The sequence below is a fragment of the Pseudophryne corroboree genome, chromosome 1 (assembly GCF_028390025.1).
Source record: "Pseudophryne corroboree isolate aPseCor3 chromosome 1, aPseCor3.hap2, whole genome shotgun sequence".
Taxonomy (NCBI): domain Eukaryota; kingdom Metazoa; phylum Chordata; class Amphibia; order Anura; family Myobatrachidae; genus Pseudophryne; species Pseudophryne corroboree.
The window spans coordinates 922,053,780-922,081,475 of NC_086444.1; positions in this window are offsets into that span (position 1 = coordinate 922,053,780).

Below are 27,696 nucleotides of genomic sequence, written 5' to 3' on the forward strand. Positions count from 1 at the left end.
CTCCCTCAGTATGGAAAAAGAAAAAGAGCGAAAAGATTCCACACAAAAGGTATCCTGTTACTGCTTTGCCCTATCTGTCAGAGACATAGGATAAGAAATTAGTGCACCTGACCCCTGTATGCAATGGATTAGAGGTGGAAAAAATAGATAAATCAGGAAAGGTGGAAAAGAAACAAAGCACTATTCACAAACATCTACTGTTCCCTCTAGCTTCACTACAGCCATGCAGAGATAGAGACAATGCTAGTGTACATAGGGAGCAGGCACTGAATGATAAATATATAGGGGGATGTGTACTAAGCAGTGATAAAAGTGGAGAAGTGAGCCAGTGGAGAAGTTGCCCATGACAACAAATTAGCATTGATGTAACATTTATAATTTGCATACTATAAAAGTATACAGAGCAGCTGATTGGTTGCCATGGGCACCTTCTCCACTGGCTCACTTCTCCACTTTTATCTCTGCTTAGTACATGTTGCCCATAGACCTGTATCTAATGTCTGCTACTATGCTGCTGCAGTATGTGGGAAGGCTTGCTGATGAGAGTACAGTGAATAAATGAAGACAGAACATCTGAATTGGAGAAAGAGTGTAGCGCCATCTGTTCGGTTGAGTGAGGAAATCTTTAGCTGTGTGCACAGCAGGAAACCCAGCAAATCATTTCACCTGTTTGGCTGGGTCAAACACAGCCTGTAACATGGCAGTTAGGAGCAGATTGGTACTTTAACTCAGTTCACCTTATCTTTCTTCAAGGCTTAGGGGCCTATTTATCACCATCCGCATCCAGGATGCGGATGACAGGTGATAAAATCGCCCAAACTCGCACTGAGATAATTGATTACATCACAGGGATGTATCAATTATCGCATGTAGGAACAGAGCTTGCGGTCAATCTCCGTCCCTGCAATGCCTCTTTGCAGCATCATTGGGGTATTTTTCATAAAAATACCCCGATGTCCTGCTGCGCATGCGCCGCCCCCGCCGACATCGCCGCTACCGCCAACGCCTGGTCGGCCCCCCATCCCGACTACCCCCGCTCGCCACAGCCCCCCCCAGCAGGATAATATACTCACCTGTCCAGGGAGCCGGTCTGCATTGTTTCAGGAGGCTGCCAAGCACTGGTTCCTTCTCCTGCGCTGTGACCCCCGGTGCTGTAAAGTGCGCTGACGTTTTTCAGCATCACTTTACTGCACCGGGGTCATATTGCAGCATATGGGGGACCCAGCACCCGGCAGCTCTATCTGGAGCAGCAGTCACTGGATCCCTGGACAGGTGAGTTGGGTTTTCTTTTTTTTTTTTTTTTCTTTTTTTCTTTTTACACTGATCAGCTTTTGTGTCCATCGGACACACATAGCTGATCACTGGAGCCGGGTCCCGCTCAACTTTTTCTGCCAGGGCCAGAGAAAGCTGGGCAAAAGGGTGCTTATCGCAGTGCTGCCCTGTGAACTCGCCAGCCTGAGCAGGCGAGATTATCACAGGGCGCACTGCAGTATTTTTTCACATTTTTTTTAGTAAATCTAGTCAGATCGCATTTTCCATTAGAAGTAAGGGGGATGCGATGTGGCTTACTAAAAAAAAGTGAATTAAAGGATTTGGAGCAGATTTTCATGAAAACTGCTCCAATTGCCCTTCAATACATTCAGGTGATACTAAAATAATGTGAAAACGGTGTGAAAACACTCTTTTTCACATTATTTTAGTAAAAATAATGTTAATAAATAGGCCCCTTAGTTCATAGACTCCTCAGGTGTTATTTATGAAGTGAACGGTTATAAAGCTAGCCGTGTCTTGCTAGTAAATATACTGCTTTTTCAATACTGGGATTACAAACACAATATGAAGCTGTGACGACACGTGATGACACAGCTGACGCGTCGTGTCGCTCAGTGGTAAAAGACACGTGGTTACTTTCCTAGCCCTGGTCCTACACATGAACTTCATCAATTGCCAATATGTTATTAGTTATATGTTAGGCAATATTGTATTATATTGTATGATGTTATTGTTACAAGGGTACAGTTATGTTTTCAATGTATATATATGAATGTAATGGTTATTGTGTTATAGTTTGTAAAATAATGTTTTCCCAATATGACTGATCAGATAACCTGTGTGTTTGCTGTTGTGTAGATACAGCCAGTCTCAGATGTCAGGCCATACACCCCCCTCATTCTTCCCCACACAATGGATTCCAGGCCACACAATCAGATTAAGTAAGGTTACTTTAGTTAACATCTATTGTGGCCTAGGGGACATGCCTGGGCATGTGAAACTGTTCTGGGGGTGTCTCCTTATTGTAGAAAAGACAAAGGCTTGATAATAGCAAACAGGGGAGGTGGGAGAGATCTGAGACAGAGAGAGAGTGGCAGGAGACTGACTAAGAAGTCATGTTCTGTCAGGAGCTCCAGGAGGGATTGTCGTGTAGAATTGGATCACAGAAGTGTGCTGAGCTGTGTTATAACCTATTCTGTTAATAAACCACTGTTGGTTTTTCATCTACCACCGTGACTGAGTGATTTTGAACCCAATATCTTCACATTTGGCGGCAGCGGTGGGATCACTCAAGACACCAGCAGAAAGGTATAAACCACAGCAGGCAATGGATTCAGCCCCGCTATGCTACCGTTACAGCAAGAAGGATCAACTACAGGACCTCTGTCGAGCAAGATGGATTGAGTTTAATACAGTGGATACCAAGGAATCCCTAATTGGAAAACTGGCTCAATGGGACGTTGAGCACCCTTGTGATAAGGAGGAAGAGGAGGATATGGTCGAGGCCTCAGTGGAGGAGACCAGTAATGGAACCAGGGCAGTGGAGCTTGTGGTTGGAAGTTTGTCAGCATATCGGCAGGCTGAGAAGCCGGATCTTTTATTTATAGTTTCCAAAATGCAGTACATTTGGGAGTACTGGAATGAAGCTCAGTGGGAAATCAGCAGGTGGAGAGTATCCAGCATACAGGACAAGTTGTGTCATCTTGGGAATGCGTTCATGCACTGCAGAAGTGAAGCAGCCACATGGAATCTGCTGGGGGAGCCAGAGTTTGAGGAATTCAGGGAGGAAGTGATCGCCACAGTGGCCCAAATGACACAAAGTATACAATATACAGAGACAGAAGAGCAAGTGCAGAGTAAATTGCCTTCCCGGACAGAGCCAGAAGAAGTGGCATTGGATCGGGGGCCCCTGGATACCCCAGCATGGCGAGGCCAGTGTTACAGGGTGGATGTGGAAAGGCACCACCTGCAACAGCTTCTCCCATACCCAAGGGAAGAAGTTGCCCAGTGGTCTATACGGAAGGAAGCACGCGTTGAAGTGAAGACAGCAGTGAGCACAATCCAGGCACCCCAGGAGGAACTGCACTACAACTTCCCTTTTGCTGAGATGGAGGATGAGGACCTGGTGAGAGAGTGTCAAGAACTGTCTGCCCAGTATGTTACACTGGAAAAGGATGACCTTGACCAGGTGGATGCAAGGAAGCGCTGTCTGCAACCCGTTCTCTTCTCCCTGGGGGAATGTCACAGTGAAACACTCAGTGAACGGCCTGAGCTGTGTTACAACTGGCCATTTGCAGGCTTGGAGGATATAGAAACCATCGCAGAGTGCCAGCGAGACATTGAGGAAGAAGTTGCCACTATCACCCGACCACCACTTGAGCAACAGAGCCTCCAAGGGAATCCTTCAGGTGAGCACCAACCAGTCCTGGCTACTGAGCCATATACAGTGCTGTGTTTGGGGGAGGCTACTGAAAATGAGAAGGAAGAGGGGTCTGTCATCCAAACACCCCAGGAGAAGATGCACTATGCCTTCACATTGGCAGAGGTGGAAGAGGAGATCTCTGCGAGGGCAGCAGTAGGTGGCAATGTCCCAACTATAAGCATGGCTAGTGCAGACAGTGTCTCACTTCAGGCTGATCAGCATATTCGGCTGAGGGAGGCCTATTGTGAAGCTATGTTCATGGCTGCCCCAGTTATTTTATCAGAAAAGGATGTTCAGGAAGGGCCCAGTGTATCCCCAGCTATTGTATCTCTCCCAGAAGATTCTGGAGGTCTGTTCCCATTCAGTGAACTTGATGGTAAGGAGCTGCAGTCTGAATGCCAGAATCTTCCCTATGACTCAGAGAAAATCCAGGTATCAGACATGGTGAAAATAGCATCAGCTCAGGAACTGAAAGGGAACATGTTGCTCTACTCTAGGGCACCTGAATGTGTTTTGGACTGGCATTGTGTGCAAGGTGAAATGACTGACTCTAACCAGGACAATGGTGTTCAGCCAGGACATGTAACAGTGAATGCAGTGAATGGAGAAGGTAATGCCACTGTCCCTGTGAACCTACATCCATTTTCCAGTACAACCATGGTCGAGTTGGTGGGTACACACAAGGAAGCTGAGCAGATTGTACTCCAGGCCAAAGCATTCAAGACTCAGAGTAGGATCCCACAAGTTACCCAGCCATCCAGGCTGGAGGAAGCATTTACCCAGGATAGCACAGAAGAAACTTCTGGCATGGAGGAATCCCCATTGTGCCCTGACAATTACGATACCCATGATTCATGTTTGGGGGAGGGAAGCCACTGTCCTGATGCACCAGAGGTGATGGAAGTGGGGTTCCCAGGGAATACATTGTTGGGGAGGGAGAGTGAGGGCCCCAGAGATCAGATTTTGTTTATGGAGGAAAACTGTAACTATGTGAAATTTGAGGTTACCCAGTTGGGTGTAGGGGAATTATTAAGTCCCCAGGTGCAGTTATTGGACTTATTTAATTACACTGTTGCACATGCTGTTACCCCAACCCAGCGGCTGTCTACAAAGGGGACTTTGATTAATGTATTTAGATGGGACACCGGGGGGAAATACAAGAACTATGGACTGCTGATCACGTTTCCACCGGACCCTGGTAAGACTGCATTGAGTTATGCACTGTGGGCCACACACCCACCAGACCGGGGAAAGAAATTCCCACACAAGCCTCATGACAATTACCACAGACTTTGGACCTGGGACGCAGGTGGTCTCCGTACAAACTGTACAATGCTATTCACAAAAACCACCAGACCCACAAGAGAAACCTGCCAGTCATTATTATGACGGGGCACAGACTGTCTGATGTAGGAGAGCATCACTGCGCTCAGCAAGCTTCAGCTACTTAGGACACAGGGCGAGAAAGTAGGGGAAGGTAATGTGACGACACGTGATGACACAGCTGACGCGTCGTGTCGCTCAGTGGTAAAAGACACGTGGTTACTTTCCTAGCCCTGGTCCTACACATGAACTTCATCAATTGCCAATATGTTATTAGTTATATGTTAGGCAATATTGTATTATATTGTATGATGTTATTGTTACAAGGGTACAGTTATGTTTTCAGTGTATATATATGAATGTAATGGTTATTGTGTTATAGTTTGTAAAATAATGTTTTCCCAATATGACTGATCAGATAACCTGTGTGTTTGCTGTTGTGTAGATACAGCCAGTCTCAGATGTCAGGCCATACACCCCCCTCATTCTTCCCCACACAATGGATTCCAGGCCACACAATCAGATTAAGTAAGGTTACTTTAGTTAACATCTATTGTGGCCTAGGGGACATGCCTGGGCATGTGAAACTGTTCTGGGGGTGTCGCCTTATTGTAGAAAAGACAAAGGCTTGATAATAGCAAACAGGGGAGGTGGGAGAGATCTGAGACAGAGAGAGAGTGGCAGGAGACTGACTAAGAAGTCATGTTCTGTCAGGAGCTCCAGGAGGGATTGTCGTGTAGAATTGGATCACAGAAGTGTGCTGAGCTGTGTTATAACCTATTCTGTTAATAAACCACTGTTGGTTTTTCATCTACCACCGTGACTGAGTGATTTTGAACCCAATATCTTCACAGAAGCACCGGGGTTTTTTTTAAGTTGATGCTTCATATATGAAAGATCTACAGTACTTAACCAATACGGCAGAAAATGCACAAATAAAAAATAGATTATCATTTAATTACTGTACATTGGTAACATCCAACGTTCACTTACATGGGAACCACATACTTTTAAACTAGCTCCCAATTTTGGGGATTTCAATAGGAAGAAGAAAACACACAAGTGTGTCCTGAGTGAAATCTGGGTGGGCATAATACCTAACAAAAACAATAAAAGGGGGGTTGTCCTACCTACAACAATACTTGAAAAACGAAATGGTAATAGAAATTCAGAGATATTTGTTGCATGCATTTGCAAATACATGGTAAGACACTGGGCCAACTTCAATGCTTCTCTGATACTGGCATACAAAGTAAACACATTGGGTTGCTTTGAATCTGGCCCCCCTAAAATTAGCAAAATACTATGTGTGCTGCAAAGGGAGACATTGCCCCCATCAGCAACTGACCCGGGCAAGTACTAACCATGTCTAAGCTCCAATTTTGGTGCAGGCTGCTCACTCCTGCACTCTTTTCTGCAGAACTCAGTGGCTATAAACATGCTCAGCAGCCACTCTAGCCCTGCTTCCATGCTGGAATTGGACAACAAGAAAAAAGCACCTGCTATCCTATTGGGTCTCAAGACTACCAATAACAGGTATTCAGGAACCTATTGTGCTCCCAAGGTCTATTTGAGCCAAGAATTATTAACCATTGCTTGCAGTGCTGTGGAAAATGCTACTACCATAGGTTGCACTGGGTCATACAGTTAATGCATAGGGTCCGCTTTGCGGCTCCACATGCTGCAAACAGTCCCAGGCAAACAGTAACCCACCCCCCCCCGCCCCTCACAATGCTCCCGATTACAATATGTACTGTATATGCTACCATGTAGCTGTACATTACAGGATATAGGACGATCAAGTAGACATCTTTACAGAACACAGAAAAAAAAATATTAAGAAATGAACACCCCATCATATTTTTAAACATTATTAACATTGTCATAGTAGTAATCCATCCATCACATGCACATATTTTTGGTCCAGATCATATTTCAACAAGACCAAGGAATGGAGACTGATATAAGTGGCTATGCCAACAGGAAGACTTCAGGATGTATCAAGTTAGTTCTTTACATCCAGATTGATTTAAAAAAACCACAGACCTTAATGGCATACTAGAATAAACAGATATGAGGATATCTAATAGCATGTAGGTGTGAAGGTTTTTTATTTTTCAGGTACCTTGTTGGAAATAAATCAATAGACAATATGTTTAAATTAATCAAGAGAACTTCATAATTACAAATGCAATATTTATTTGCTAGTCTGGGATCAGAAAAAAACAGCGTTGTTGATTAAAGTACTGATATAAATTTATAATAATCCTTTAGGATTGGCAGATCATTCTGTATATTAAATATGAAAATTGTAAGGATTAATAATTGTGCTGTTTCCTCTAGATTGTACAATTTCTGAATAGATTTTTTTTTTCAATATGGTATTGATTATTCAGGTTATGAATGAATCTTATGGAATAGTACTTGCTCTATGAACCAAGGTTTATTAATGAAGCATAACATGTAATTGTGCTTCTTCTTCTTTAGTATTTAATGAGATTCTCTCTAGGTAAAAGGAATACATTGAAGTTTGACTTCATTGCTCTTTGGACAAATTTAGTGATAATCATTAAATATTTAAATAGACTGTATTACTGCATACCGAGAATTTTGATAAAATTGTAGGATATTTTTGTAATTATTAATTGTATACATATACAGATGAGTCCTAGCTCATCTATGCTGCTAATCACAGCAAATATCCCTAACGTGCCTGTGGATGTGCGCGTGCACTGCACAAGCCCCGGCCATCCTTAGGACCGCATGGGTGAGTACTCTCCCACGAAATAGATTGCACACGATTATGGCAAGTCACACATGCGACCCGTTTGCAGGAAGAATGAGAGAGAAAACATCTGTATAGTATAAATATTTGTGTTAGTATTGCTTTGAATGTGTTTTGTACTTAATATAGTGGTGTGATGAGGACTATGAGGGGTATATTTTCTAAAGTGTGGGTTCATAGAAGTGGTGATGTTGCCCATAGCAACCAAATTCTAGCTATTATCTTCTAGACGGTTGTCAATAAATGATAAGTAGAATCTGATTGGTTGATATGGACAACATATCCACTGCTATAAACCCGCACTTTAGTAAATATACCTTCTAGAGTTTAAAGGAATGTTCTATTTGGGGGGAAATTATACAGTATGTCTGAAAAGAATAGACGTTGTCATACCTTCAGCATATGTCCTATATGACATGCTTTCAGCATATACTTCTTAATTCAATCTAGTGGTCAGCACAGAACTGGCATAATTCTGAACCTCAAGTGCAACCCTAGCAAGTTCCTTGGTGCATTCTGGGTAAATCACTGAAGGCATCCATTTTAATTCTCTCATGGTCCTAGCCAGACATGGACACACATGTGTTCAGCATAGCATCCAATGGTAAAAGTTCCTGACCCCAAATCCGTCATCATAGATCTGCTGAGTCAGGTATGCATGCCAGCTGTATTAGTTTACACTGCAGACAATCTTTGCATATGTAATTTCATGTTGTTTGCATACAGTAGTTGATCATGTTTCAGCATCTTGGATGTTATGTTTACATTGCATTCTGTCTATGCATATTGTAAGTGCATTTATTGTTTATTTTCACAGTTTTACCAATTTCCTCTATTATATACTAAACACCATTCTTCAGGCTATAACATGTGATTGGGTTTATTGGAAAGTAGAGGTGGTTTTGCTTTATGCCTAGAATCTTGTCAAGAAGACATTAGTGAAATGCAGGATAGAAGGCATTTAACAAATGTTAATTTTGAAGTATTCATACCATATTACATATTTCATTCTACTTCTTCTGTTGAGTTCTTAAAGTAGATATACTCTGTCTACTTTAAAATATTATACATTATTAAAGTTCAACAATTTATTTGTGATGTGGATCATTTGTAGAATGCAATAAGTTATTAATTAATGAAACATATACAGTATATTGGTGTATCTATGATGGATGCAGTGTTTGCGGTGGCCCCTAGGTGCTTCTCTGGTGTTGCATCCAACTCATAATAGGTATTTCCATGTCATGCTGGCATCCATAGATAAGGGCCCCTACTTCAGAGCGCTGCTTCTTTTGTGTGGTGTGTGTCAGTGTGTTTGGCTGATGGTAGATTATACAGGTATTGTAAAGGTATCAGGAGCCAGTGAGTGTATATGGTTGTGGCAATTGATGTGGTTGTCAGATGTTGTTGATATTACTGATTTATGGACAGTTATTGCAGCTGATTCTGAATGGGACACAGCAGCAATATCTATTTAGTCTGAGTCGCACCTCGCATATATCCTGATATTGTACAAAGAGTTGTGGTACAGATTTGTACACACAATAGCAGAAATGTGAGGGGCATTCCTGGGCAGTGACTGGGAGGCAAAAGGGGAAGGCATAAAAGATGCATGGATATATTAAGCCTTATGGGAGCGTTGAAGACATGTCAAAGGCATGTTGCAGACAGTGGTTGCGTACAAAGGTGCTAAACCTCAGATGGAGAATCTGCACCTGCCATAAGGTTGATGCCAGTTTCAATGGTGCAAAGATGTCTAAAGATGCACCAAGTGGCCTTAATTTATTCACAGACACCTACTAACTTCCCCCTGGCATATATCCAGAACACTCCCCAGAAGAGAAAGGCATGATTCAGGTGAAGGCACTGAAACCCAAGTACAAAGGTGAGAAGCACTTACATCCTTCTTCATACAGAACATACACTCTCAATACTCATATGATAAAAGGGGGTGTTACAGACACATTTAGCACCAACACTGTCTTATTCTTAGATTGGCAGAATGGTACATATTCTGCTAATGTGTCTCATGCAGACCACATGAAGATATTTTTATATACTGTATATCTGCATCCAGGATGCATCCTACTGTGCTCACACCACATTAAATTGAGCCTTGATGCTGTAGTTTGCTCTGCATGTTTATTATTTGTATACATACAGTACAAAATCAAATCTGCAGTGTTGATAGGGGAAGCTGATGGTACCTCCTTAAAAATGCCTCTATTTTTCTTTTGCATCACATATTTTCTGACTCTTAAATGTAAATGCTGAAAATGATAGACATGTTTTTAGTACATAAGTAAATTGGAGGACATTAAGAAGTGGGGCAGGTTTCTCCAAATTGTGTTTACTAATTATGAATAAACTGTTTAGCTAACAACTTAAATAATGACAAAGTATAATTATAGATTAATCTTTTCAAGAGAAGAAAAAAGTGCTTTGAACTATAACACTTATAGTGAAATTGTTGTCTATATTAAATAGATGAGTGAACTCAATATGCATCTGTAGTTTCTACAACAGTTCAAACGCTTCATTATTGCTCATTACAAAATGTCATGTAACAGAAAACTAGTGTTTCTAGTGATCTAAGCAAAATAAAAGATAAAAGATAAATCTTAAAACTGAACTAAAGCATAGATCTTTTCAGAGAAAAATCTAGTTATCCATGAAATATAGATAAGTAGACCTTTTTGGGGGAAATCAAACACATCTCAACCAAAATATATCTAAGTGAATTAACATCATTCTGTACAAGATATAAACATGATTTTCTAATTCTTTGGTTTGTTAGACATTAAGCTGACTTTTAAAAACACAGTCACATATATATATATATATATATATATACACGTGTGTGTGTGTGTGTGTGTGTGTGTGTGTGTGTGTGTGTGTATATATATATATATATATATATATACATACATAAAATGCAAGTTTAATAGGTGATACAAAAGTGTGTGTATATATATATAACTTGCATTTAATATAATGTTTTTAGACATCTATTCATCATCTGGGGCTTGCTGACTCCAGATGATTAAGTATCCAACTCTTCCGCGAGTTGTGGTGGGAATACTTAAGCAACTGTCACCATGATCAGTAACACTGCTACTTCAATAGCAGCATAATTTACCACCCCCATCGTCGGCTTCTGCGCATATGTGACCTGAGGTCACACATGTGTAGAAGCTGTTTGTCACACAGTGAGGAGCCGGTGGAAGGATCCACCTGGATGCCTCTTCGCATCACTGGAACTTATTTCCACAGGAAGGAGCAGGGTCTTGTGATCTTACACCTTCTGAAGATGGCATTTGTTCTCACAGCCAAAATCCGAAAACTTTACGTTTTCACAGTTTGCTGAATAAAACCAAAAGTAATGATCTTAGTATGGCGCTGATATGGTTTTTCATACACTGCAGTACAATTAACACCAACGTGTAATTAGGGACTTGGTATTCACCTGAATAATAAGAATAAGTCTCATACTAGAAGAATATCACTGAACATCAGAGTAAGAGACTTATTCAGATTATTTGGGTGAATATGGTGTTCCTAATTACATGTTGGTGTTAATGGTACTATATGTAAAACATCAGCATCACACTGAGATTATTACTTTTTGTGTTATTTGCATGTGAAAATTTGGCAGTAAGGTAAAGCTCCCAGGATCTCAGCCACAAAGGGGAAGAACATGTAAAATCACAGAGGGGGCTCATCGATTTCTAAGGTGCATAGTGTTTAAAAGTTGCCAACGCTTTGATTAGTCCATAGCTGAACAGTTCTGAGATTCCACTGGCATTAATGTGAGCACAACAACTGTGCGGTGGTAATTTAATGGAATGGGTTTCCATGGCCGAGAAGCTGCATGCAAGCCTCACATCACGAAGTCCAATGCCAAGCCTCGGATGGAGTGGTGTAAAGCATACTGACTCTGGACTGTGGGGCAGTGGAAACGTGTTCTGTGGAGTGATGAATCACATTTCACTATTTGTCAGTCAGATGAGCGAGTCTGGGTTTAGTGGATGCTGGCAGAACCTTACCTGCCTGACTGCATTGTGCCAACTGTGAAGCTTGGTGGAGGAGGGATAAAGGTATGGGGCTGTTTTTGAGAGTTCGGCTAGGCCCCGTATCTCCAGTGAAGGGCATTCTTACTGCTTCAGCATTCTAAGACATTTTGGACAATGATATGCTTCTAACTCTAACTTTGTGGCAACAGTTTAGGAAAGGGCCTTTTCTATTCCAACATGACTGCCCCAGTGCACACAGCAAGGACAATAATACATGGTTTGATGAGTTTGGTGTGGAAGAACTTGACTGGCCCACACCTTTTTTATTAACTGGAGCGGAGATTGCGAACCAGGCCTTTTAGTCCAACATCAGTGCCTGACCTCATAAATGCTCTACAGAATGAATGGGTACAAATTCCCACAGAAACACTCCAAAATCTTATGAAAAGCCTTCACTGAAGAGTGGAATCTGTTGTAGCTGCAAAAGGGGGACCAACTCCATCGTAAAGTATATGTATTTGAATACAATGTCATTACAGTCCCTGTTTGTGTATTGGTCCAGAATCTGAATAGCTTTGTCTATATATATATATATATATAATGTAATTCTCTCCACCAAACCATCGATCTGAGGATGATGCATAGAGGTCTTAAACTGAGTAAACCTTAAACAGGAAGCACAATTCTCTCATAATTTTTTACATAAATGGGGTACCCTGATCTGGGTATTCCAAGTCTGACATGTACAAGTTTTCTATCAAACATCTTTGTTTACATATTGTGTAAAGATATCGCTACTGGGTATGTAAAGGCACAATATTCTTTTACATCCTCATGCATCCCTGCCCAGAAAAGTGCTGTAACATTTTCTCAGCAGTTTTCTCTTTCCCTAAATGTCCTGCAGTTATGTGACTATGAGCCAGGTCTAACACAGTTGTCCTATATACCTTAGAAACTATCAATCGTTCCATGTTATCTGCTACTGTTTTGGTCATTTGGTACAATAAATCTTGATGTTATGCCATGTGGGGGCAGGCTAGTTTACTATCCAGCTCTACTAGGTTTCCATCAATAACTTTTATATTCTCTCTAGCCCTTACCAAATTATGGTCTTTTAATTGATCTGAGGCAAAGCTCTCTTTACTCACTTCAAGGTCAGGCATACAATAAAAAAGTACAACATTTCTTACTTTAGTAGGAGGTACGTCGATTGTTTCTCACTATGTTCTCATTATTCTCACACTCCCCAATCATGCTTGCAAAATGGAACTCTTCAAATTTTGGAGATACTGGCACCGTATCAGTATCATTATCAAATGGGTCTGGGTTATTTACATCTGTAACAAACTGGCTTTCCCACAGCTTTCAGAAGTGTGAAAAATGGTTCCCCAATATTGATTTATCCAGTACATTAAGTAAAAGACAACAGTGACTACCGTGGGCCCACACAGTGTTTCTATGTTCACTTCTGCAGTACTATAATACTGAGTATCCCCAAGTATGCAGGTTACCCTAAGAGTTTTCTCCTGCCACTTTGAGGGGTTTATCAACTCCTCCTTTATAAGAGTCATCAGAACCTCTGCTAGTTTGCCTTCTACAGTGATTATACATAATTGTTTCTTTGGCTCAGCCTGTTGTTCTGCTGCATAACATTCAGCAATTTACATACGCATGATCACATTGCATGGACTCAGAGGTAAATGGACAACTATTAGCAATATGGCCCAAGCTACCACACCTAAAATATCTGATCATATTGTTATCAAATCTTTTACGTGGTGTAGGAGTGATGCAGAATCTGTCTTTTCCTAATCACCTGAAGATGACACCTCCATGAAGATCACAGAACAACAGTCTTTTCATCAAAACAAAAAATGGTACCTGTCACTGTAAATTTTAAATGTAATATTACCTACGACTGCAATTTCAATGTATGGTCTCATTCTCCACCATGTGTGAGCAGATTTGGGTAAAGAAGCAGTCTCCTGGGGTACACTTTCTTACAGCAGCCCAAATAGTGATACACAAATCCTGGATATTTGGTGCAAATAGTCTCACTGTTATAACTATTATCAAAAGTAAAAATTAAACATAATATTACTCCTAGCCTGTCGGGCTTTAACAATACATAAAGTTTTCCTCTCAGTGCATGAGAAGGACCTACTCTCCAACTCATCCAAAACAGCAATTCAATGTAGCACTCATTTCAAGCAGTAATGGTTTCCCAATCTCTGCAAGCCAACAGCTTGCTCCATAGGCAATGAGACTCTTCCTGTCAAATTGACAGGCTTTTAATGCACCCATGCAGATATAAGCACTGTACAGCCTTTTCTGTGGCTAAGGCCTTAAAGACCTGGACTGGGCCTAATTGATGGAGCCCTCCCTAATTCTCCATCCATAGCCCCAGGAACCCTTAACTAGCTTTTACAGAAGCTGAAATAGCTCTTATCAAGCCATTTATAAACACATTCCTAGGGTTTTCAACTTATAGGACAGAAACCTTTGACAAATATATCTGCCCTCAAATATGATTCCAGTGCTTTTTTCAAAAACCGTATGCCCCCCTCCTGTTTCTACCTGTAGGGTTTTAGAGTCATAATAGAGAAACCTAGGAAAAATACAGTATATTTGCCTTCAAACACTATTCCAGTGCTTTTATCACTATATATATATATATATATATATATATATATATATATATATATACATATAGGTTAAGTATCCTATATACAAAATGCTTGGGACCAGAAGTATTTCGGATATTGTATTTCTCCGTATTTTGGAATAGTTGCAACCACAATGAGATATCATGGCAATGGGGCCCAAGTCTAAGCACAGAATGCATTTATGTTTCATATACACCATATACACACAGCCTGAAGGTAATTTTAGCCAATATTTGAAAAAACTTTTTGTATTAAACACATTTTCTGTACATTGAGCCATCAGAATACAAAGGTTTCACTATCTCAGTGTCACTGAAAAAATTCCAAAAATACTTGGATATGGCATACTCAACCTGTGTATATACAGTATATCTATATATCTAAAAAGCAACAATGATCGGCACTCCCAGCTTTAAACAATGTAATTGCCCTGGTGCCATCCAATATATTATGGACAAATTGCAGAGATGGAGGGCGGCACTCATGGGTCTTCCTAGATGTAGTTTTTAGTTCAGTCTGGCGACTTCAACTTGATCTAGTTGAAGTCACCAGACTGCTGAACTAAAAACTACATCTAGGAAGACCCTCCATCTCTGCAATGTGTCTATATCTATATCTCTATATCTATATGTTCCTGTTTGGGGTCTCTCAGCTTCCCCCTTACTCCAAGTCCCTCAGCCTCACCCCATGTACATCAGCCTTACCCTGTGTCGCTCAGCCTCCCCCATCACCATGTGTCCCTCAGCCTTCCACTAACTTTGTATCCCTGAGGATCCACTGCATTGTCCGTCAGCCTTCCCCTCACCCCATGTCCCTCAGCCTCCCCCTCACTCTGTGTCCCTCAGTCTCCCGCTCACTCTGTGTCCTTCAGCCTCTCCCTCACTCTTTGTCTCTCAGCACCCCTTCAGTGTCCCTCTGCATACTCTTCTGTCCCCATTAATGATCCCCAGGAGATGACAGCTCCAGCTATGTCTCCAAAAGTCATACTGTCTGACAGCAAAAAGCTTCTGAGAGTGGGTCACTGCACACAGCACACCACTGCTCTTACTTCTGTCCCAAGGCAGCACCTTTTATAGAGTTAGAAAACATTTCCTCCAGTCCCCCACTGCACTCCCCCCCAAAAAATGTCTTCATGGTGCGCCATACCGCCGCATTCCGCAATACTTGCCCAACTGCTTTAGAATGATTTCAAAAGCCCTTCTAAATTATTTCAAGTTTTCTAATGGTACAGTAGTTTCCATTATCCTATCTTTCTACAGATGTGTCCTCATTCACCCATCCTTTTTGCACCATATGGCATGCTATGCATAAAGTGGGATATATAGTGTAAGGACTTGCCCATGTGCAGACTGCATTGCTGTCAATAGAGAACTTTGGTTGACTTATCAGAGACCCAGGGGCTTATTCGTTATCACAAATAAGCCTGATACACATGTTGAATTGCTAATTTCCTTTTGTTTTTAACAATGGGCCCTTGCATTATTAGTGACCCAATGAGGCCACCTAATATTCAGCAAACTCTAGAAACTGACAGAGTTTGCCTGTGCGCACCTATGTCATTGATTCCTGAATTCCCACTCCTTGCTATAGTAAAGAACGTCAAGTTGTCAAGAATAATCCGACTGGATCTCTCAGCCCATCTGTGCACATGTGTAAACTTGCTCTGCCAGGTCAGATCTGGCAGTGTAAAGTTACTCCACTATTAACTAGGAGAGTAATTGTAGGGGTTAGGGATTGTGGGCATATCTGCTTTATGGAGCAGCTGTCCCCATAATATAGTACTGCTGAATTGCTCCAGTAGTTAAGAATCCACCACTGCAACTTGCTATACTTGACCCAATAGTAAATAGGCATCCTAGATACATACTGTAGTAGTAATATTTGCCAGATAGCCCTCATAGGAACAGACGTTACAAAGTAAATGCATTATTTAAATATGGCTAGTTTTCAATTTAGCTATATATTTCACATTATGTCTTTAGTGGTAGACTGTGGTCTAAGCGCTACCCTCTACATGAACGTCAATAACAGCTGCAAACTATTATCATCTTGTAGAAAACGAGCTTCCTGGTTACATTATAGCAGCATGCCTTCTCGCTATCCCATCTTTAAATTTCACATCATCATTAAAAACAGCAGCATTTCATTCATGTTAAGTAAATGATCATTATTTTTCTCCTATGGGCAATGACAAATCACATTCTATTTTCACAAAGATGATCACAAAGCAATGTTTTTCCAATTTACTGAGAACCTACTATGTATTTCTGTTATCAGTGAAATATTACGTTATTTCAAAATTCATGTATTAATTTATCATATGATTAATGATGTCTTGTATTAGAATATAGTTTAAAAATCCTGATGATAAAGTAGTGTTTTTCCTTAATTGTGTTAATTGCACCATCTACATACTATGAGCATGTAAAATAATCTATTTGTTGAGAAAATTCATAATGCTAAGGGGTCTACTGTATTTATTAACCCAATTTGACTTGGACAAAGGAGATATCAAAGATATGGGGCTAAATGTATAGCCTGCGAGAAGTGTGGGATTTTGTGCGAATATGGCCGTCATTTACATGGCAAAATCAACCTGGTTATGCCATGTAAATTAGAGATGAACGGATTCGGTTCCCTGAGAACTGAACCCCCCGAACTTCACTACTCGAGCTCGGATCCAAGTCAAGCTCGGGCTTTCCTGCCTGACTCGGAAACCAGAACGAGGCAAAACGTCATCATTCTGCTGTCAGATTCCATTTAAGGAGCTGCGCATCGCCGCCATTTTCACTCCGGCATTGGAGAGTGTAGAGAGAGGATGTGTCTCAGTCCTCAGTATCCTGCATCAGTTCAGTGGTAGAGTCTTGTACTGCATCAGTCCAGTCACAATGGTTGTGTCCTCTGCTGCCATATGTCCAGTGCTGCTGTATAAGTTTAGTCCAGTGGTGCTGTCTTGTGCTGCATCAGTCCAGTCACAGTGGTGGTGTCCTCTGCTGCCATATATTTAGTGTTGCTGTATAAGCCCAGTCAAGTGGTGCTGTGTTGTGCTGCATCAGTTCAGTGGTGGTGTATTGTGCTGCATCAGTCCAGTCACAGTGGTAGTGTCCTCTGCTGCCATATGTTCAGTGCTGCTGTATAAGTCCAGACCATTGCAGTGGTGCTGTGTTATCCTGCATCAGTCCAGTGGTGGTGTCCCTGTGCTGCTGTATATGTCTAGTGGTACTGCCGTATATGTCCAGTGATACTGCCGTATATGTCCAATGATACTGCCGTATCTGTCCAGCGGTACTGCCATATAAATCCAGTGATACTGCTGTATAATTCCAGTGGTACTAGCGTATAAATCAAGTAAAGTGATACTGCCATATATGTCCAGCGGTACTGCCATATAAATCGAGTGGTACTGCCGTATAATTCCAGTGGTACTGCCGTATAATTCCAGTGATACTGCTGTATAATTCTAGTGGTAATTCTGTATAATTCCAGCGGTACTGGCTTATAAATCCAGTCCAGTGATACCGTCATATATGTCCAGTGGTACTGCCATATAAGTCCAGTGGTACTGCCATAAAATTCCAGTGATACTGCCGTATAATTCCAGTGATCCTGCTGTATAATTCCAGTGGTACTGGCGTATAAATCCAGTGATACTGCTGTATAATTCCAGTGGTACTGGCATATAATTTCAGTGGTACTGCCATATAATTCCAGTCCAGTGATACTGCCGTATATGTCCAGTGGTACTGCCATATAATTCCAGTGGTACTGCCGTATAATTCCAGTGATACTGCCGTATAATTCCAGTGGTACTGGCGTATAATTCCAGCGATACTGGTGTATAAATCCAGTCCAGTGATACTGCCGTATATGTCCAGTGGTACTGCCGAATAAGTCCAGTGGTACTAACGTATTAATCCAGTGGTACTGCCGTATAATTCCAGTGATCCTGTTGTATAATTACAGAGGTACTGTAGGTGCTGTATATTATTTACTCCAAATAAAGGGGTTATTAATATTTAATAAAAATAATTTTCACAGGGTTTGCTTTGTGTGGTGTAGAGGTATGATCTCCTGTACTGCATATTGGGGGTAATTCCAAGTTGATCACAGCAGGAATTTTGTTAGCAGTTGGGCAAAACCATGTGCACTGCAGGGGAGTCAGATTTAACATGTGCAGAGAGTTAGATTTGGGTGTGGTGTGTTCAATCTGCAATCAAGTTTGCAGTGTAAAAATAAAGCAGCCAGTATTTACCCTGCACAGAAATAAAATAACCCACCCAAATCTAACTCTTTCTGCACATGTTATATCTGCCTCCCCTGCAGTGCACATGGTTTAGCCCAACTGCTAACAAAATTCCTTCTGCGATCAACTTGGAATTACCCCCATTGTTACATAACTCTAGAAAAATAATGGAGAATAAAAATTTGGAGGATAAAATAGGGAAAGATCAAGAACCACTTCCTCCTAGTGCTAAAGCTCCTACCACTAGTTATAACATAGATGATGAAATCCCATCAACGTCGTCTGCCAAGGTCGATGCCCAATGTGATAGTAGAGGGCATGTAAAATCCAAAAAGTCAACGTTCAGTAAAAGACCCCCAAAAATAATTAATTGGTCTGAGGAGAAACGTAAACTTACCAATATGCCATTTACGACATGGAGTATCAAGGAATGGCTAAGGCCCTGGCCTATGTTCATAACTAGTGGTTCAGCTTCACATGACGATGGAAGCCCTCATCCTCCCACTAGAAAAATGATAAGAGTTAAGCTGGCAAAAGCACAGCAAAGAACTGTGCATTCTAAGATGGTATCACAAATCCCCAAAGAGGGTCCAAGTGTGTCGGCAGTTGCGATGCCTGACCTTCCCAACACTGGACGGGAAGAGGTGGCTCCTTCCACCATTTGCACACCCTCTGCAAGTGCTGGAAGGAGCACCCACAGTCCAGTTTCTGATATTCAAATTGAAGATGTCACTGTTGAAGTACACCAGGATGAGGATATGGGTGTTGCTGGCGCTGAGGAGGAAGTTGACGAGGAGGATTCTGATGGTGATGTGGTTTGTGTAAATCAGGCACCGGAGAAGAAACCTGTTGTCCATGGGATGAAAAAGCCCATTGTGGTGCCTGGGCAAAATATCAAAAAAGCCACCGCTTTGGTGTGGAAATATTTCTCCACAAATCCAGACAACAGGTGCCACTGTCAATCTGTAACAAGTAGGGGTAAGGATGTTAACCACCTAGGAACATCCTCCCTTATATGTTACCTGCTGCACATTCATCAGAAGTTAGTGTCAAGTTGTGAAACTTTGGGTAAGAGCGTAAGCAGTCCACTGACACCTAAATCACTTCTTCCTCTTGTACCCAAGCTCCTGCAAGCCACACCACCAACTCCCTCAACGTCAACTTCCTCCTCAGTCAGGAACATCAGTAGTCCTGCAGGCCATGTCACTGGCAAGACTGAGAAGTCCTCTCCTAACCGGGATTCCTCCGGAGGATCCTTAAGTGGTACGCATACTGCTGCTGTTGCTGCTGTTATTGCTGCTGGGAGTTGATCGTCATCCCAGAGGGGAAGTCGGAAGACCAATTATACTACTTCAACTAAGCAATTGACTGTCCAACAGTCCTCTGTGAGGAAGGTGAAATACGACAGCAGTCATCCTGTTGCAAAGCGGATAAATGAGCCTTGACAGCTATGTTGGTGTTAGATGTGTGTCCGGTATCCACCATTAGTCCAGTGGGACTTAGAGAATTGTTTGAGGTAGTGTGTCCCCGGTACCAAATCCCATCTAGGTTCCACTTCACTAGGCAGGAGATACCGAGAATGTACAGAGACATCAGAAAAAGTGTCCTCAGTGCCCTACAAAATGCAGTTGTACCCACTGTACACTTAACCACGTACATGTGGACAAGTGGAACAGGGCAGACTAAGGACTATATGACTTTGATAGCCCTCTGGATAGATGTATTGCCTCCCGCAGAAACAACAGCAGCGGCACCAGTAACAGCATCTTGCAAACGGCAACTCATTCCTAGGCAGGCTACGCTATGTATCACCGCTTTCCATAAGAGGCACACTGCTAACACCCTCTTACGGAAACTGAGAGTCATCATCGCACGAAGGCTTATTTTACCTAAATTGCCCACCCTCCAGTGTGTAGTCCAAAAGAGTGTTTAGTGCAGCCAGGAACCTTGTCAGCGATCGGCGTAGGAGGTTACTTCCCCAAAATGTGGAGAAAATGATGTTCAACAAAATGAATTGTAAATTCCTCCGGGAAGACCTTTACCAGCAATTGCCTACAGTAAGTACACAGGGACCTGTGATGGTGGATTCCAGTGGGGATGAATTAATACTCTGTGAGGAGAAGGATGTACAAAGTGAAAGGGAAGAGGAATCGGAGACTGAGGTTGACATCTTGCCTGTGTAGAGCCAGTTTGTGCAAGGAGAGATTGATTGCTTCTTTTTTGGTGGGGGCCCAAACAAACCAGTCTTTTCAGCCACAGTCATGTGGCAGACCCTGATGCTGAAATGATTGGTTTGTTAAAGTGTGCATGTCCTGTTTATAAAACATAAGGGTGGGTGGGAGGGCCCAAGGACAATTCAATCTTGCACCTCTTTTTCTTCTTTGCATCATGTGCTGTTTTGGGACTAGTTTTTTAAAGTGCCATCCTGTCTGACACTGCCATATAAGTCCAGGAGTACTGCCATATAAGTCCAGTCCAGTGGTGCTGTCTTGTGCTGCATCAGTCCAGTTTTGGTGTCTTGTGCTGCCAGACATACAGTGGTGGTGTCCTGTGCTGTATATTATTTACTCCAAATAAAAGGGTTATATACATTACTTACATTATTATTCAAATAATTTTTACAGGGTTTTCCCTCTGTGGTGTAGGGATACGCTCACCTGTGCTGCATATTATTATAATAGCTACAAATAAAAGAATGTGTGTGTGTGTGTGTGTGTGTGTGTGTGTGTGTGTGTGTGTGTGTGTGTGTGGTTTAGGGGTGCGCACTCCTGTGCCACCAATATTGTGCGTGTATTACATCTGGGCAAATTCCAGCATGTCCCATGTTGTTTGTACCGCACACTTGTGTCGCTTAGCTAAGTCATACAGCTACCTCATTGCACCTCTTTTTCTTCTTTGCATGATGTGCTGTTTTGGGGCCTAGTTTTTTTAAGTGCCATCCTGTCTGCAACTGCAGTGCCACTCCTAGATGGGCCAGGTGTTTGTGCTGCACACTTGTGTCACTTAGTTTAGTCATCCAGCTACCTCATTGCACCTCTTTTTCTTCTTTGCATCATGTGCTGTTTGGGGCCTATTTTTTAAATCTGCCATCCTGTCTGCCACTACAGTGCCACTCCTAGATGTGCCAGGTGTTTGTGCCGCACACTTGTGTCGCTTAGCTTAGTCATCCAGCCACCTTGGTGCAACCTTTTGGCCTAAAAACAATATTGTTAGGTGTGAGGTGTTCAGAATAGACTGGAAATTAGTGGAAATGAATGTTATTGAGGTTAATAGTACTGTAGGCTCAACATTGCCCCCAAATTCTGTGATTTTAGCTGTTTTTATGTTTTTTTCCCAAAAATCATCCAGATCCAAAACCAAAACCAAAACACGAAAGGGTGGTTCTGGCAAAACCAAGCCAAAACCAAAACACGAACGGGGAATTAGAACCAAAACCAAAACACAAAACACGAAAAGTGCCTGCCGCACATCTCTCTTCAAAATCAGGATGGCCCAGCACAGACAGGCCATTAGAAATGCTTTGACTTCTGGTAGTGGAGAACAGCCAGTAGCCAAACACTTTCTTGAGTCGAGGCATAGTATGGCCTCTTTCAAACACAGGATCATAGATCACGTTCCTGAGTCTTTCCGGGGAGGCAACAGGGGTAAAAAACTCCTTCAGTTAGAATCCATGTGGATACATAGACTTAATACGCTTAGACCTGGGGGGCTGAAAGATAACCTTGGACTCATAAATTTCTTGTAGGCCAGCAGGGTCAAGATTAGATACGTATGTTGACTATTGTGTATTTTAAAGCAGAAAGGTTTAGCAGTGTCTGGTATACAGTTGCTCTGGGGCTTTGTTGGACTTGTTAAGCACAGTATGATATAAGTTATTCCTTTGGGACATGCATTTTGAAGAGTTAGGTATCTTTTTAATAATATGTGCAACATTAGGGGTAGTCCTCAGATGAATATTGATGGGCTACCAAAAAGTTTTTTTAGTTAGAACTTTATATTAGGTTTTTATGAAATAAGAGGTGATATACACTTATAATTATTCACACATAAATGTTTTTTGGACAACATACTGTGGTTCACATTTTTTATACACGCAGCACTATGGGGGTCATTCCGAGTTGTTCGTTCGTTATTTTTTTCTCGCAACGGATCGATTAGTTGCTAATGCGCATGCGCAATGTCCGCAGTGCGACTGCGCCAAGTAAATTTGCTATGCAGTTAGGAATTTTACTCACGGCATTACGAGGTTTTTTCTTCGTTCTGGTGATCGGAGTGTGATTGACAGGAAGTGGGTGTTTCTGGGCGGAAACAGGCCGTTTTATGGGAGTGTGTGAAAAAACGCTACAGTTTCTGGGAAAAACGCGGGAGTGGCTGGAGAAACGGAGGAATGTCTGGGCGAACGCTGGGTGTGTTTGTGACGTCAAACCAGGAACGACAAGCACTGAACTGATCGCAGATGCCGAGTAAGTCTGGAGCTACTCAGAAACTGCTAAGAAGTGTCTATTCGCAATTCTGCTAATCTTTCGTTCGCAATTTTGATAAGCTAAGATTCACTCCCAGTAGGCGGCGGCTTAGCGTGTGCAAAGCTGCTAAAAGCAGCTTGCGAGCGAACAACTCGGAATGACCCCCTATATGCACTTTACACAGGTTTAAAGCAGCTTAATATGGTTATTCATACTCTGTAAATGCTCACGTTTGTGTGTTTCATAATGCCTTTTATATTTTTTATGCACATTGCACTTTTTGTCATGTTGTTGAATCACACGGTTGTACTTTAAATGAGTTTGTTTACATTTTGTTGTTGTTCAGTGTCTCAATGGCCACACTGCTGGGAGCTGTGGTGTCATTTCTGCTGATGACGTCCGCTGATGCGTTTGCTGATGCCGAGCAGGAATCCCAGATGGCGTGGCCAGAGGAGTTCGCGTGTTGAGGAATCTCGATTGGGGGGTAAGCTTGTGCTTATTTAAACACTGCTTGTTCACAATTGTATTTATCCTGACGAAGGGGAGGTGGTCCCCGAAACGTTGATTGCACCAATACACGGTTATGCTGCTTTACAGTCTCTGAGTGCAACCTCGTTCTTCCATGCATGTTGTGGTGGAGTGATACCCCTGGGGGAAGACACCTGAGCAAGTTGGTCCCTGCGGAGGACACCCTGAGTGCCGGAGGTGCAGTGGATATATATATATATATATATATATATATACATACACACACATCTGTGAACAAATGAGGCGGCACTAGGAGGCTTGTATCCAAACACATACGTGTATTGTAGTGTTAATGTTTCGGGGACATGCTACCCTTCTTCAGAACAAATTACAAGTGACATAAGTGACAAATAAATACCTTAACTTACCCTCATAGATCTCTCTGTCCGCCCACGGGTCCGCCATTCCACTTCTGGCTTCTGTTCGTCTGGTGGAAGTGACATTGCGGGTCCCAGTTGCATGATGTAGGCAATGCTAAAAACAATCACAAACATAGTTACACACCCTTGTAGCTCTCACAGATCATTATAAATGTGAATTCAGTTTATACAAAGATTAGTGCTACTCGCACCAGTACCTTATTACCCAGCTGTTATTATAACAACATTCTATAACCAGCTTCCAATAACATGACACACATTATATATAAAAATCTCACTAAAGGTATATCTAAAATTGATTATTTAACACCATAATATAAGTGTGTATATTGGATTCATTATAAGTGTATAAGATATATGCAAATATATAAATATAAGTGAGAGCTATAAATGTGTGCAAGTGTAATTATATTTATATATATATATATATATATATATATATATATATATATATGTATATATAGAAAAGTATATATGAATATAAAAGAAAGTGTATAAAAATGAAAAAAAATCATAAATCGCAGCATGGTATGTAGACCAATTAATGTGGTGGACACGATCATTAATTAACTAACAAACCAACCACTATATCCAATAATAGCAATATCATACCAATCTGCTTATATAACTGATTCGAAGCAATGACAACATATTTCTTAAAGAATGGTACCAGTCTCCTTACTAGATAATTCCTCACCAAAAATTAATCACAGAAAATGAATTAACCCCAAAGAGTCATTCAGTCCCTTGGGGCGTAAAGCTTGTAATCTGAAAATCCATTGAGATTCGCCCTGCAGAAGTCTTTTCCCTCGATTACCCCCTCTATGACTTTCCGGGACATGGTCAATTATTCTGTTTCTTAACATGGCCATGTTATGTTTCTTTCCAAGAAATGTGTAGCCCAGGCATTCCCAACCGCGGTCCTTAAGGCACACCAACAGTGCAAGTTTAAGTGATATCCACACTTCAGCACAGATGGTTAAATCAAAATAACTGAGCTACTAATTAATAGAGATGAGCGGGTTCGGTTTCTCTGAAACCGAACCCGCACGAACTTCATGTTTTTTTTACGGGTCCGAGCAGACTCGGATCCTCCCGCCTTGCTCGGTTAACCCGAGCGCGCCCGAACGTCATCATGACGCTGTCGGATTCTCGCGAGACTCGGATTCTATATAAGGAGCCGCGCGTCGCCGCCATTTTCACACGTGCATTGAGATTGATAGGGAGAGGACGTGGCTGGCGTCCTCTCCATTAGAAATTAGATTAGAAGAGAGAGAGAGATTGTGCAGAGTCAGACAGAGTTTACCACAGTGACCAGTGCAGTTGTTGTTAGTTAACTTTTATTTATTTTAATATAATATATCCGTTCTCTGCTATATCCGTTCTCTGCCTGAAAAAAAACGATACACAGCAGCAGCCAGTCACACAGTGTGACTCAGTCTGTGTGCACTCAGCTCAGCCCAGTGTGCTGCACATCAATGTATAAAAGGCAAAGCTTATAATAATTGTGGGGGAGACTGGGGAGCACTGCAGGTTGTTATAGCAGGAGCCCCCAGGAGTACATAATATTATATTAATTTAAAATTAAACAGTGCACACTTTTGCTGCAGGAGTGCCACTGCCAGTGTGACTAGTGGTGACCAGTGCCTGACCACCAGTATAGTAGTATATTGTTGTATGTATTGTATACTATCTCTTTATCAACCAGTCTATATTAGCAGCAGACACAGTACAGTGCGGTAGTTCACGGCTGTGGCTACCTCTGTGTCGGCAGTCGGAACTCGGCAGGCAGTCCGTCCATCCATAATTGTATTACAATATATACCACCTAACCGTGGTATTTTTTTTTCTTTCTTTATACCGTCGTCATAGTGTCATACTAGTTGTTACGAGTATACTACTATCTCTTTATCAACCAGTGTACAGTGCGGTAGTTCACGGCTGTGGCTACCTCTGTGTCGGCAGTCGGCAGGCAGTCCGTCCATCCATAATTGTATTATTATTATAATATATACCACCTAACCGTGGTTTTTTTTTCATTCTTTATACCGTCATAGTGTCATACTAGTTGTTACGAGTATACTACTATCTCTTTATCAACCAGTGTACAGTGCGGTAGTTCACGGCTGTGGCTACCTCTGTGTCGGCAGTCGGCAGGCAGTCCGTCCATCCATAATTGTATTATTATTATAATATATACCACCTAACCGTGGTTTTTTTTTCATTCTTTATACCGTCGTCATAGTGTCATACTAGTTGTTACGAGTATACTACTATCTCTTTATCAACCAGTGTACAGTGCGGTAGTTCACGGCTGTGGCTACCTCTGTGTCGGCAGTCGGAAGGCAGTCCGTCCATCCATAATTGTATTATTATTATAATATATACCACCTAACCGTGGTTTTTTTTTCATTCTTTATACCGTCGTCATAGTGTCATACTAGTTGTTACGAGTATACTACTATCTCTTTATCAACCAGTGTACAGTGCGGTAGTTCACGGCTGTGGCTACCTCTGTGTCGGCAGTCGGCAGGCAGTCCGTCCATCCATAATTGTATTATTATTATAATATATACCACCTAACTGTGGTATTTTTTTTTCTTTCTTTATACCGTCGTCATAGTGTCATACTAGTTGTTACGAGTATACTACTATCTCTTTATCAACCAGTGTACAGTGCGGTAGTTCACGGCTGTGGCTACCTCTGTGTCGGCAGTCGGCAGGCAGTCCGTCCATCCATAATTGTATTATTATTATAATATATACCACCTAACTGTGGTATTTTTTTTTCTTTCTTTATACCGTCGTCATAGTGTCATACTAGTTGTTACGAGTATACTACTATCTCTTTATCAACCAGTGTACAGTGCGGTAGTTCACGGCTGTGGCTACCTCTGTGTCGGCAGTCGGCAGGCAGTCCGTACATCCATAATTGTATTATTATTATAATATATACCACCTAACCGTGGTTTTTTTTTCATTCTTTATACCGTCGTCATAGTGTCATACTAGTTGTTACGAGTATACTACTATCTCTTTATCAACCAGTGTACAGTGCGGTAGTTCACGGCTGTGGCTACCTCTGTGTCGGCAGTCGGCAGGCAGTCCGTCCATCCATAATTGTATTATTATTATAATATATACCACCTAACTGTGGTATTTTTTTTTCTTTCTTTATACCGTCGTCATAGTGTCATACTAGTTGTTACGAGTATACTACTATCTCTTTATCAACCAGTGTACAGTGCGGTAGTTCACGGCTGTGGCTACCTCTGTGTCGGCAGTCGGCAGGCAGTCCGTCCATCCATAATTGTATTATTATTATAATATATACCACCTAACTGTGGTATTTTTTTTTCTTTCTTTATACCGTCGTCATAGTGTCATACTAGTTGTTACGAGTATACTACTATCTCTTTATCAACCAGTGTACAGTGCGGTAGTTCACGGCTGTGGCTACCTCTGTGTCGGCAGTCGGCAGGCAGTCCGTCCATCCATAATTGTATTATTATTATAATATATACCACCTAACCGTGGTTTTTTTTTCATTCTTTATACCGTCGTCATAGTGTCATACTAGTTGTTACGAGTATACTACTAT